Consider the following 15,228-nt stretch of genomic DNA (forward strand, 5'->3'; position numbering starts at 1 on the left):
AGTCTCTCATTTTTACAGAGGAAGAAATGGAAACTCATAGAGAAGTCACCAGGTCAAGTGAAAGAGCCAAGAATATGAGCCTCAAGACTTTGGTTACAAATCCAGGACTCCCTGCCCCCCACTCCCATACCAAGAAAGCCAACAGGGGTTTTCCACCTTAGTTAAACCCCAAGTTCCAAGGAGGTTTCCACCAACATAGTCAAAGTTCCCACAAAGCCTTGAGGCTAGCATCAAATGACAATTCTAGTCAAAGAAGAATATCCTTGAGCTTTGGGACACAGTCAGAATTTCTAAGTCAGGTCATCTGAATGGTGTGAAGACCTGCTTCTCCACAGACTCTGTGCACAGATAAATAACAAGATATTTAATAATAACACAATTCTATGGTGCTTTACCACTTTTTCTTATGCTCACAACCACCCTGGAAGGGAAATTATGTTGGACCTCTGATCTCACTGATGTGGTTATTCCTCTAATGATGCACATATCTAGCCCTTCCATGCTGATTCATCTTGACCATAGCCTCCCATAAGTTCACATAGGGAGATCCACCCAATTTTTGGTGGCTACTCTTAAATTCCCTTGCTATTGCAAGGATACCAGTGCAGCATGGGGACTTTTAATTGGTTATCTTTCCTTCTTGTCACTTGACCAGTTCATCTTTTTTTTTTCCATCATACCTTTTTTGGATATTTATTACCATTACTTCTCCTTCCTCATCCCTTATTTATAGGCACTCTGAAAGTTTCTCTTAAAAACTTTGGAATTGATTGTATAGGATGGGAGACACTGGCACAGGACTGCCCAACATGGTGTGCCCTCATCAGAGAGGGTACTGAGCAAGGAAAAGGAAAGCAGTTCAAAGGAAAACATGGGATGTATAAACTTAGAGTTACCACCCCAGGTGTTCCCATGGACTATTTGTGCCCCACCTGTGGGAGAGCATTCTGTGTTAATACTGGTCTGATCAGCCACAGTCAGACACACTGTAACTTGTCTCTAACATAGTGATGTCTTCTTTGGTCTTCTTCAATAACAAAGGACAAGTACTATTTATGATGTATCATAAACAACTATTTATGATGTATCATAGTTTGCTCATGTCCACCATGTCTCTGGTGTATCTCCATTGCCCTTTGGATGATCCTTAACTCCAAATCATTGGAATCTGTAGAATTCCCTGACTTGGAGCAATATATCAACACTGGATGAATAAATGATGTTGAAAAATGGACCTTTGTTTTAGGGAAAAGCTTGGGGTCATTTAAAGAACTTTACAATTTTCCAAAAGCAATAAAGTTTGCTTTCCTCCAATTCAACTCTGGGCTAAATTCACTGTCCATTTTCACTATCTATCCAAGTGAGATGTACTATGGAAGGGCCCTGTAGTTGGCCTATCACATTTAGACATTAACATCATGGTCTCAGACAAATTTATAGAGGAAATGGAAATGGCACAAAAGAAAACAAGAATGGGAAAAGCTTGACCATGTATTTGTAGAAGAAACCTATGCTGCAGGTAGTGACCTTTTGAGTGTGTTGAGCGACTGATCTCAAGGGCGGTGAAAGAAGAGAAGATGCCAAAGGCACAAGAAAAACTTGGGTCTTATTACTACTAATAAAAGGGGACCTAGGGAATACCAATAGCCACCACTTATATAACATGATCTGCACACACATATTGAGACATTTGCATGAACAGGCAGGTTTTCAGAAGTGATACTTCACAGCAAAATTCTCAGGATCAGATGACAACTTTACTACTGGTTGAAAGATGGAGGGGACACAGGTGTTCTCTCTATTTATTGATATAAAAAGGCACTGATTTGGTAGAATAAAATGATGCCTTAAAGGCTCACCTTCAACCAGGTTTTACCATGCATATGTCAAAATTATACAAGATGACAGAAAGGCACTGAGATAACTTTGTTCAGCAACCTTTTGATCATTCACATTAAAGGAGGTATAAAATGGAGATATGGGCTTGCCAAAGTGTTAGTCATTGACATGGATATCTATTAGAGTTCAAGTTGAAGAGAAAATTGAATTTTCTAAATCTTTTTTGGGTGTACTGGACCCCTTTGGTTATATGATGAAGCCTATGGATTCTTTCTCTGAATTATGTTTCTAAGAAAAATAAAATACATAGATTACAAAGGAAATCAGTTATAATGAAATGCACTTATCTAAAAATCTTTCCAATAAGATCAGGGGTAAAGCAAGATGTCCATTATTACTCCTATTATTCAATATTGTACTAGAATTCTAGCTATAGAAATAAGAAAAGAAAAAGAAATTGAAGGAATAAGCATAGGCAACAAGGAAAATTTATTTGGTGGATGATATGATGGGTTCCTTAGAGAATCCTAGAGAATCAACTAAAAAACTATGTGAAACAACTATTTTAGCAAAGTCGTAGGATATAAATCTGTCTGCCAAGACACATGAAAGAACTACATAAACACAATTACAAAACACTTTTCACACAAAACAGATCTAAACAAAAGGAGCAACATTAATTGCTAGTGGGGAAAAGTCAAAAAATAAAAATGATGATTCTACTTTAATTTATTCAGTGTCCTACTTAAAAAACTACCAAAAATTATTTTATAGAGCTGAAAAAATAATAACAAAATTTATACAGAGGAAGGAAAGGTCAAAAATATTAAGGGAATCGATGAAAAAGAAGAGAAGGAAAGAAGGCCTAGTGGTATTAGATTTCAAATATACTACAAAGAGTAATCATCAAAACAATCTAGTTCTGAATAAGAAATAGAGTAGTTGATGAATGGAATTGACTAGGTACATAATATACAGAAATAAATTACCACAGTAACCTTGTATTTGATAAACCCAAAGGGCCCAAATACTGGGGGCAAGAATTCATTATTCAACCAAAACTGTCAGGAAAATTGGAAAATAAGCTGGCAGAAATCAGGTATAAACCAACATCATATACCAAAATAAGTCCAAAATGGGCACATGATTTAAACATGAAGGGTGATTATCACAAGTAATTTAGGGGATCATGGAAAAATTATCTGTTAGATTGTTATGGAGGAGATCATGGGAGGTAAAACAGATAATTCTGATTACCTTAAATTTAAAAGTTTTGTAAGAAAAAAAATTCAGTCAAAAATAGAAGAAAAGCAAGAAATAGGAGGAAAAACAATTTTGTGGCAAGTGATAAAGGTCTCATTTCTTAAATATGTAGGGAACTGAGACAAATTTATAAAAAGAGCCATTCTCCAGTTGATAAATGATCAAAGCATATGATCAAGCTGTTTTCAGAAGAAATCAAAATTAACAATAGTTCTGAAAAAATTCTTTAAATTACTAATAAATGAAGAAATGCCCATTAAAACTACTCTATGGATAAAGCACCGGCCTTGGAGTCAGGAGTACCTGGGTTCAAATCTGGTCTCAGACACTTAATAATTACCTAGCTGTGTGGCCTTGGGCAAGCCACTTAACCCCGTTTGCCTGGCAAAAACCTAAAAAAAAAAACTCATTAAAAAAACTACTCTAAGGTACCACCTCTTAAATGTCAGATTGGCTGACATGATAGAAAAGATAAATGACAAATATTGGAAGGGATATGGGGAAATAGGTACACTAAAGTATTATTGGTAGAATTGTAAACTGCTCTAACCATTCTGGAGAATAACTTGGAATTATGCCCAAGGAGTTATTAAACTGCATTCCCTTTGACCTAGCAATACTACTACTAGGTCTGTATCCCAGAGAGATCAAGAAAAAGGAAAAGGATTCATAAACACAAAAATGTTTCTAGCAGTTGTTTTTCTAGTATAAAGGAAAGTGAGGGAATGTCCATCAGTTGGGAAATGGCTAAACAACAGATGGCACATATGATGGAAACTATTGTTCTTTAAAAAATGACAAGCAGGATAGTTTCAGAAAAACCTTCAAAGACTTATAGAAACTGATGCAAAGTGAAGTGAGTAGTAACCAGAACATTGTACCCATAACAGCAATATTGTGAGGATGATCAGCATTGAAAGACTTAATTGCCAATGCAAAGCATGGAAACAATGTAAAGGTTATCAGATTGCCTTCTGTGGGGGGGAGGGGAAAAGGGAGGGAGGGTGGGGGGAAAATTGTAAAATCAAAACTTTACAAAATAATGATAGGTAGAAACTACTATTATATATATAAAACTGGAAAACAAATAAAATATATATTTCTAAAAAAAAAAAAGAAAGACTTAATTGCTCTGATCCAAGACATTTCCAAAGGACTCCTGATGAAAAATGTCATCCATCTCCAGAGAGAGAACGGGTGAACTCTGAGTTCAGATTGAAACATAATATTTTTACTTTATTTTTTTTTGGAGGGGAGATTTGTATATCTTCTTGTGCAACATGACTAATATAGAAATGTTTCACATGATTTCACAAGTTTGCCTTCTCAAGGGTTGGGAAAGGAAACAGAGAAAGAGAATTTGGAAGTCAAAAAATTTTTAAGCATGTTTTTTCTATTTTAATAAATGATTATAAGGAAATGATCTATCCCTGTGGACTGCTTTATCTCTAAGAAAATTCTGTATATTATTTCATTATTTTCATTTTATTCTACATAGTTATTGTATGCTTTTTTTATCCCATTCATTAAGATGTAATTTTTAACATGTTGATTGGTATTACAGAACTTTTTCTCTTTTTTAAAAATCTTTCTGACAAGGGAATGGATTGTTTTGAATTTCTTTAATTGATGCACAATAAATTTTTCCCATCCACTTGTTTCATTTCATGTATTTTTAAAAAATATTTCTTGGGGTGGCTAGGTGGTGTAGTGGATAAAGCACCGGCCCTGGAGTCAGGAGTATCTGGGTTCAATTCTGGTCTCAGACACTTAAAAATTACCTAGCTGTGTGGTCCTGGGCAAGTCACTTAACCCCGTTTGCCTTGCAAAAACCTAAAAAAACCCAACAACCCCCCCCAAAAAAAAACAAAAAAAAATATTTCTTACAATCAAAAGTTTACAGTTGTTTTCTTTTCAGATCTTTCTTTTTCCTTTTGTTGGATTATTTAATCCATTCACATCTAAAGTTTTATAAAAATTAGATTTATATTTCCTTCCATTTTATAAGAATTAGATTTATATTTTTTCCTCCTGTCTCTTAAATCAGGGTTTTTCCCCCAAGCTATTTCCCCACCCTCTTTTGCTATAGACACAGTATTATGTTGTTTCAGTTACTTTACTTCAATCTTTTTTTTTTTTTTTTTTTAGGTTTTTTGCAAGGCAATGGGGTTAAAGTGACTTGCCTGAGGCACATGGCTAGGTAATTATTAAGTGTCTGAGGTCTGATCTGAACTCAGGTCCTCCTGACTCCAGGGCCAGTGCTCTATCCACTGCTCCACCTAGCTGCCCCCAATCTTTGTTTTTTAAGGTGGCACTACCTCAAAGTTTACAAGGTATCCACTCTGAGTCTTTTTCTCTGTGTGCTCTCTGTCACTAGTTTGTAGGGCTGATCCTCTTTTTCCATTGTGTCTGACTGTCAGAACAGTGCCTCTTCTTTCAAGTGTTAGAGAGGACAAAGTCCCATGGTAGGGCATCTCCCTTGCCCCACCTCTTGGAGACCTTTTTTAAAACCTTTTTTTTCTATTTGGAAATTTCTTCTTGTGTCCATGATTTTCCTCTCTTCCAGGTGGGAATTGTTTCCAGGGATTCCAACTCATTCTCTCTGAGAACAAATGGACTTTTAAGCCAAATAAATCCCCCAAATCTGGGAGATTTTATATATATCCAGTATAAGGTCCACATCTTACTTTACCCTTAAGAGTATTTATCAAAGGAGTCCCCTCCCACCTCCCTCCAAAGAAAGAGTTCATCCTCTCCTTCCCCTCTTTGCAATCGTTTCTCCCTTCTCCTTATCCACTCCCTTATAGGCTCTTTTCTGAGACCACTGAGGTCTCAATGAGAGCACTTGATTTGATTTCTGGTGCATCATTCCCTGCTTCTCTCCTCTCCCTTTCATGTACCTTCCCACGTTGTACTGTAGTCCCACCAAAGAAGCATTTACCTGTAGAGTGTCAGGTTCTTTCCATAATATTTCTTGTCTGCCCCTCACTGTCTATCACCTCCACTGGATTTCCACCTTAACCTCTGTCTCCTTGGGTACATTTAGACAGAAGTAGCTTCCTGGAATTTCTGTCATCATTGTGTTGCTTATTATTTACTGCCTGTCTTTATTCATTCCTCCTGCATCTCTGTTGTTTGGGGTGTCTGAGAAACAAATCATCTCTTCAATTTTCATTTTATTTCTAAAATATGCTGAATTCCTTTTTATTTACTGAATATCCACATCTTTTGTCCATATGGTTAGATTGTCAGATTTGCAGGTTGGGTCACCCTGGACTACATCCTGAGCTAAAATGTTCTTTGGAACATGTTATTCCATGTCCTTCTCCTTTTCTAGTGGATACAGAATAACCTTGCATTATCTGAATTTCTTTTCCTTTGAATGTGACTTTTAGAACTTGCTGCTGAATTAAATTACTCAATGTAACCACTATGTATTTAGGAGTTTACAGCCTTGGCTTTTCTTCTGGAGGTGATCTGTGAAGTCTTTCCAGTGGAATTTCATTTCCAGTGGGTAGTCCTCCATTGGTATGTTCTTCATTATGATGTGAAGGTTTTGTTTTGTTTTATTTTGGTCCTTTCATATTCTTCTGGGAGACCTAGGATTCTTAGGTTGCATCCTTATCTATGCTGAGGCTTGCCAATACAAATTCAAGTATTTCTATTCTGCTCATTATTTTTGCTTGCACAGGACAGAAATGCTGATCTCAGAATTCTCATTTCTCTTTTAAACCACTCAGGGATAGCATGTTGTTGTTTCATGTTCTCCTCAAATTCCATAGGGTCCTCTGTCTTATGAAGTGTTGGATCATTTTCCTTTATCTTGTAGTATTTATTCACAGATGCATGAACTCATTTACTAGAGCTAGAGGGCCTACCTTTTTTATCATCAGTTTTTCCTGTTGTTTTATCTATTTGTGTTCTTCTTCCTAAAATCTTTGGTATTTTTGGTTTTTCGCCCCCCCCCCACACACCCTCCATTTTCTGCATCACTCATTTACTTTCTCCTGACTATAGTTTCTTTAGGGTCTGGATCTCAAAGCATCTTAGCCTTCTCCCACACTGGGAAATTCATAGTTCACTGATGTTGCCTCAACTGATTTTTGGATGGTCAGACAAAGTTCCAGGTTGCAGCCCCTGGAAGGTTTTTGCTCTTTTTGTCCTATTTTTTTTTCAGTTACATGTAAAGATAATTTTCAGCATTCATTTTTTGTAAGATTTTTGAGTTCCATATTTTTCTCCCTCCCTCCCTTCCTTCACTCCTTTCCAAGGCAGCAAGTAATTGATCTAGGTTATACATGAATAACTTAAACAAATTTTCATATTAGTTGCAAAAGAAGAATCAGAACAAAAGGAAAAAGCAAATTTTAAAAGTGAAACTAGTATGCTTTGGTCTGCATTCAGACTTCATAGTTCTTTCTCTGAATATGGATGGCATTTTTCATCACAAGTCTTTCGTAACTGTCTTTAGTCACTGTATTGTTGAGAAGAGCCAAATCTATCAATATTGCTATTTATATATATAAATTACACACACACACACACACACACACATAATGTTTTCCTCATTCTGTTCACTTCACTTAGCACCAGTTCATGTAAGCCTTTCCAGGTTTTTTTGGACATGGGAGTCTTTTCCCCTTTTTGGTGACCTCTTTGGGATAAAGACTTAGTAATGGTATTGTTGGATCAAAGGGTATGAACAGTTTTAGACCCTTTGGGCAAAGTTCCAAATTGCTCTCCAGAATGGTTGAATCAGTTCACAACACCAACAGTCAGGCTTTTGCTCTTGATTTGTTGCCCCCAAGCTGACTATCAAGGCCTGAGCAAACTTCCATAGCCAGGATCATTCTCTACAGCACTAGGAAGGGGCAGAGGGGCTGTGGGGTGGGTTCGGATGTAAGCTTTTGTGGAGTCCTCAGGATTGTTAGTGCAGCCTCACTGCTGGTAGCATGGAAAGTTAGAGAATGCTAAGTGATCAGTGAACTTCAGAGCCTGGATTTTGGAGTTTATTTTTTAATCTGCTTTTGGATTCCAAGTGTCCTAGGTCATGGAAACAATAGAAATTACATTATTTTGTGGTGCATAATTTCTGTTTTGGAGAGTTTTGAGAATTTGTGGGGGTTGGAGAAAATGTCCAGTCTGCCATCTTATTGCTTATGTGACCCAGAAGATAAGTAAATCTACTTTTAAGAGTTACTGTGGCCAAAAAACTCAAATTATCACTGTATGACCAAACATGATGAATCTCTCCAACCTTAGCTTAGTCTTCCTTCTTTACTTACTACTTCTTAGATTAGTCTTCATTATAGACACATTATCTACTGCTGGGTCCACATTAAAAAACTTAGTTGCTAGGGCCATATTTGAAACAAGGGTCCATAAGGGTCACCATAAGGATTCATTGGAATAGCACTTTAGTGAAAGATCTTGGAAAATATTGTGAAATTAACTGTTTTGTACTCAAACACTTGTGAGTTCTTGAAAAGTTTGATCATCTTACATATCTTTCCCACAAAGCCCTACTCCAAATACTTATTGTGGCATGGAAGTGACCCTGACTTTTCAAAAGCTGTCATTAGAGTAAAATCTTTAGCTAATTCTAACATTCTGCAATGGATAGAATGGCTGTTCATTATGCCTGGAATGCTCTTTCTCCTCAACTTCACCTACTAACCTCTATCGTTTCCTTTAAATCCCAAGGATTTAACAGGAAGCCATTTGTAATCCCTTTTAATTCTAGTGTCTTCTATTAATTATTTCTTATTTATCTTGTTTATAGCTTGCTTGTATATAATTGTTTGCATGTTATCTTTCCTATTAAGACTGTGAGTTCCTTGAAGGCAGGGACTATTTTTTGCCTCTTTTTGTAACCCCTAATGCTTAGAAGAGTGTTTGATATCTTAGAAGGTATTTGATAAATGTTTATTGGTGGATCAATTAGAATAGCTTTGGGTTTGGACCCAGAAAATGTTGGGCTTTCCAAGGCTAAGTATAGGGAGAATCATGGTCACTAGGCTAGCCTCTCGATGATTTCTTGGCCATGAAAACCATGAAACAAAGAAAAGCACAAAATAATCCTCAGTCTCATATGGCTCCCTTACACTTCTATACTGATGGTAGGTGAGTAGTAGAAGATAAAGAGGGTGTTAATAATCACAAAACTTTTAAATCATCTATAAATGTTAACTTAGTTGTTGGTATACAAAATGTGAGAACCTTGTCCAAAGACTAATAGTGGACATTGAAGAACTAAACTATACCAGCCTTGATATTCTCACTATAATGAAATTGGAAAGTATATATAAGTTGTGGCTAAATGGAAAGTTAGTTCATTGATTTTCCTTAGAGCAGCAAATAAAGGAGTTGAGGAAATTGTTTTTTGTCATGCATCCAAAAGCAAAGAGAAACATTATTAAATCAGACATTTGATCATTTCCTATTATACTGTTCAAGATGAATTTTGGTCACTATGCACGCAGGCCACCATGAAAATTATTATAACTTATGAACCAATATCTGTTGTAAAAGATGAAGAAGTAAAGGATTTCCAGGAAGAATTCAAGAATTGGGGCAGCTAGGTGGTGCAGTGTATAGAGCACCAGCCCTGGAGTCAGGAGTACCTGAGTTCAAATCGGGCCTCAGACACTTAATAATTACCTAGCTGTGTGGCCTTGGGCAAGCCACTTAACCCCATTTGCCTTGCAAAAACCTAAAAAACAAAAACAAACAAAAAAAAAAGAATTCAAGAATCAATATAAATTCTTATATTTGATGATTTCAAGGCAAAGGTGGGCATAGGTGAAGATGACACAAATGTTTGGAAAGTTTTTTAAGTAGAATGAGTGAAGCCAAAGACTTGGAGATCACATAAGGCCATATCAAATAATGATTGGTTTTAATAATTACCTAGCTGTGTGGCCTTGGGCAAGCCACTTAATCCCATTGCCTTGCAAAAAAAAAATAATGATTGGTTGAAAGAATTAGACATAATTAACTATGGATAAGTGAAGACTCTAAGGGAGCATCTTCAAGTATTGGAAGGACTGCCATGTGGTGGAGGGAAGAGACATGTTCTGTTTGATCCTAGAGGACAGAACTAGGAGCCTGGGGGGAAGCTGCAAAGAATCCACTTCAGTTTGTATCACTTGAAGACATTCTTAACCATCAAAGTTGTCTGAAATTGGAAAGGGCTGCCCTTGGACATGGTGGGATCCCCTCCTTGGAGGACTTGAAGCAGAGACTGGATGGCTAATTTGTCTGGGATATTCTAGTAGAAATTTCTTTCAGGTGTGGATCAGAGCAGGTGGTCTGAGATCCTTTGCACTCCTCAAATTCTGTGATTACTCAATGATAAGGAATAGATGGATGTGCACTGGAGTCTTAATACTAAAAATGCATCAGGCCTAGTAATAATTTGCTTCATATATTGTAATATATTTCTCTGAATTCTTCATATTTGTCATTCCTACACCCTTTCAATATGTCCCTTGATGTTCTTGACCTGTTTGTCTTCCAAAGGAGTTTTGTTATTATTTTGACCAATTCTATTTCTTTCATAATTTGATTGGATTAGTTCTAAATCTATAATTCAACTTACTGTCATTTTTTGCTATAATGGCAAAGCCTAGCTTTCCAGTTATTTTTATATATTTATATAATTATGTATCTATGTTTACATATAATATATTGACATAATTAATATTTTATGTTTATATATTAATATATTTAAATATACTATATATTTTTTATAAATAAAATTGTTTTATTTCTATAAAATTATTTTGTAGTTGCATTTCTACAAGTCTTATATATTTCTGGGTAACTTATTTCAGATACTGAATGCATTTTAATGAAACTGATTTAAAAAAACATAACTTAGGCTTGACAATATATTTAGCTCTAACTCAATTTCATCTGATAAATTTGCCCCAATTTTCCAGCCTGTCAAAATCTTACAACATGTTAACTATTCCTCCCAGATTAGTGTCATAAACATATATGATAATTCCTTCTTCTAGATCACTGTTATAAATGTTAAACAGACACAAAGGGCGTCTCTCCTACAGACCTCCTTCTAAGCCGACACCAACCTTCTCATGCCTTTACTGGGTCTGGCCCTTCAACCAGACCTGTGCATTCATCTAAGTGTGCTCTCTATTCTAGTCTATATTTCTCTATCTCAATCCTAAGAAGAGCATAAAAGACCTTCTTCAGTGTATGACAAAACTATCATTACACTATCTAAAAAGAGTATGAGGTTAGTTTGGCAATGTCTTTTCTTGACAAAACCTTGCTGGTCCTTTGAGATCATTTCTTTTTTGGGGAGATTCATTACCCATCCCTTAATGAAACATTCTAGAATTATTCCAGAAATTGATGTCAAAATTATCAATCTCTAATACGGAGATTCCATTTCCATTTTTGGAAACAGCCCATGTGTCCATTCTCAGGGCTATGGCACCTCTCTCCTGGTCATTACCTTTCAAATCTTTCAAACATGACTGAAACTTTCCTGTGGCCATCATATGGACCAGATCTTACAGCATTATGGGCTCTAGTACATTTGGGAATGGTGATTTGAACTCATTATGGGTAACTGAATCCTTCCTTTCAACCTTCCTAACTTTCTACGGTTTCAACTCCCTATTATTTATTTTCATTCTGTCTTTTCAAGTCCAAAGATCATTCTCAGTCTCCTTTGCTTGATTATCCAGCCAGGGCATGCCTATTAATTGTGGGTAACTCCTAAGACTCTGCCCTCTGCTCTTCTCCCTTTATACTATTTCATTTGGGATCTCAACAGCTCTTACTGTTTCAACTACTATCTCTGCATTTTGCTAAGATTTTATTTAAGATTTTTGCATCTATATTCATCAGGGAAATAGGTCTATAATTTTCTTTCTCTGTTTTAACTCTTCCTGGTTTAGGTAACAGCACCATATTGGTTTCATAGAAAGAGCTAGGCAGAGTTCCATCTTTCCCTATTTTTCCAAAGAGTTTATATAGAATTGGAACCAATTGTTCCTTAAATGTTTGGTAGAATTCATTTGTGAATCCATCAGGCCCTGGAGATTTTTTCTTAGGGAGTTCAATGATGGCTTGTTGAATTTCTTTTTCTGAGTTAGGGTTGTTTAGGTATTTAATCTCTTCTTCATTTAACCTGGGCAATTTATATTTTTGTAAATATTCATCCATTTCACTTAGATAATCAAATTTATTAGCATAGAGTTGGGAAAAATAATGTCAAATTATTACTTTAATTTCCTCCTCATTGGTGGTGAATTCACCTTTTTCATTTATGATACTAGCAATTTGGTTTTCTTCTTTCTTTTTTTTAATCAAATTGACCACAGGTTTATCAATTTTATTGGTTTTTTTATAATACCAATTTTTGGTTTTATTTATTAATTTCAACTACTATCTCAATGCAAATGGTTCTCAGATCTATTAAAACCTAACCTCTAATCTCAAATCTCCAACAGCTTACTGGACATTTAAATTTATGATAAAAGTATAATGTCATAGAGATCTTAAATTCACTATTTTCCAAAACCAAATTCATTCTTTCCCCTCAAGCCCTCCTCTCTTTCTGAGAGAGAACCTTCCTGCTCCTAAAAGGTCATCACCACCTTCTCAGTCACTCTTCCCCTCTTCATTCTTATGCCCCACAAAGAAGCTCTTGTATCTTTTCTGTGCCCTCTTCTCTGAATCTGCCACCTTGGTCTAGAACCTCATCACTTCAACTGTCAAACTGATTTTCCTCAAGTATAAACCTCAAGTACCTGTCACCAGCAATGACTTCCAAACAATCCTTTTTTGGCTTTTATAGCTCTAAGCTAGCTCATTCCTAACTTTCCCTCTTTTTGTCCTTTTCACCCTACTTTGCATGATCCAGTAACACTAGCCTTCTCACTAGATTTGACTGAGTGTTCTTAATTGAAGAAGGCCATGACATCAAATGAATGATAGCATGACTTGCACATTATACTGATTATAGTGAGGGGAATACTGTTCAAAGATATCCTTCTCACTGCATTTTCCAGAAGTTTCCATGGCCTGTTTAAGAGGAAACAGGACTTCTGGGGATGGCCTGGATGCTGTGGAAGTCCTTGTCCTTCTGATGTGAATAGTTCCCATGGGGCTGCAGCAACACACGCTAAAGCTCCAAAATATAATTTTCTGGCAAACTGGTATATCCAAACATTAGAAAATAATCAAACATCTTGTATTCTGAATAGAACCGGAACAGGTATAGACATTGATTGTTAACACAATTCAATCAGTTCTCTGCATGTTCCTTACATATGTAATTAAATGACCCATTTAAAAAAACCAGTCTCTCCTCTTTAAATTTCTTACATGCACAACTCTTCTGACTACTTCAATTCCATAGTTTAAGTAATTTCCCATTCATAAGTCAAAAAGAAATTTAAGCAATGCAACCTGTGAGGATATGTGAGGTGGACTGCAAGATATCCTGAAAGAATTTCAAAGACTCAGGTTATCTTCAAGGTCAAGTGAATGCATTTATTTTCCTATTGGGTTGACACTCCCAAGCTGACTTCTCCTCTGAGGAATGGTAATCTCCAGACTCTAGGTATGTACACTGGCTTTCTCCGCACCCCCACCATCCCCACTTCTGCCTCCTGGCTTCCCTGGTTTCCTTCAAGACTCAAGGGTAGCTAGGTGGTACAGTGGATGGAACTGGCTTTGGAGTCAGGATCACAGGAGTTCAAGTCCAGTCTCAGACACTTGTCATTTACTAGTTGTGTGACCTTGGGCAAGTCACTTAACCCTGACTGCCTCGAATCCAGACCATCTCTAGTCACCCTGATCCCTATCTGGCCCCAAGATGGATCTGGAGGAGGAAGTAAGGCTGATTGATGACTTAGCACAGCTCCCCTCATTCAAATCCATTTCATGTGCTTATCATGGTATCACTTCCCTGATGTCATGGTCTTCTTTGAAAATGAAGAACAGGGTGCAGCTAGGTGGTGCAGTGGATAAAGCACCAGCCCTGGAGTCAGGAGTACCTAGGTTCAAATCCGGTCTCAGACACTTAATAATTACCTAGCTGTGTGGCCTTGGGCAAGCCACTTAACCCCATTTGCGAACAAATATAAAGACTCAGTTACAATTTTACTTTCTACAAGAAGACTTTCCCCGGCCTCCCTAATGCTAAGGCCTTTCTTCTATTGATTATTTCCAGTTTACTTCATATAGATATTGCTTGTCCGTAGCTGTTTGCCATATCATCTCCTCCATTAGACTGTGATCTCCTCGAGGGTAGGGGCTGCCTCATCTTTCTTTGTGTCCCAGTCTAGCCCTCAGCACATGCCTGGTCAACTTGATTTGACTTGGATTTCTCATAGTTATCTCAAATTCAGCATGATCAAAACTGAACTTATCTTTCTTCTCCAACCCTCCCCTTTCCAAACTTCCTTATTATGACCACCCTCCCAGACCCATAACCTCTGAATCATCCTTGACTCTTTCTTCACTCTCACTTGTCCCTCTGAGTCCCTCCATTTTGTTGTCTCACAACATCTCTCTATGAACAGCTACCACCCTGGTGAAGTCTCTACCTCAGTTCTCTTTCCCTTCTGATCCAGCCTTCCCTTGGCTATCAAAATGACTTTTCTAAAGTGCAGGTTGGGCTCTGTCACCCCTTCTCACTCACTGAGTTTGAGGGATTCCCTATGACTTTCAGGATCAAACAGGATATCCTCTGCTGGATATGTCAAACTCCTCTCCAGTGTTCTTCAACTTTGTTCCTTCCTGTGGACTCTCCAGTCCAGTAATACTGACTTCCTGATACTTCCTCTACCAGGATAGTTTCTCTTCATTCTACACATCTTTGCGCTATCTGCACCCCCATGTATGCAATGACCTCCCTCCTCACTTCTGCCTCTGTTTCCCTGGGTTCATTTGTGGCTCAACTCAAATCCCATCTTCTCTAGGAGACCTTTGTGGGTCCCTGTAGTAGATGATACCTTCTTTTTCAGAGTACATTTCTCTATTCTGTAAATATTTATGCTACACACCTATTCACATGTTGTCTCTCCCATCTAAATGCATGCTCCTTGAGAACAAGGAATGTTCTTTATCTTTCTTTATATCTAC

General features: G+C 37.0%; 1 protein-coding gene across 2 annotated transcripts in view; it reads right to left on the reverse strand.

The window, feature by feature from the left end:
- CFAP251 (cilia and flagella associated protein 251) overlaps positions 1 to 15,228 on the reverse strand; it is an 82,695-nt gene that overhangs the window by 22,026 nt on the left and 45,441 nt on the right. The gene's annotated exons all lie outside the window — the stretch shown is intronic.

This window comes from Macrotis lagotis, chromosome X (assembly GCF_037893015.1).
Source record: "Macrotis lagotis isolate mMagLag1 chromosome X, bilby.v1.9.chrom.fasta, whole genome shotgun sequence".
In the NCBI taxonomy this organism is placed as follows: Eukaryota; Metazoa; Chordata; class Mammalia; order Peramelemorphia; family Peramelidae; genus Macrotis; species Macrotis lagotis.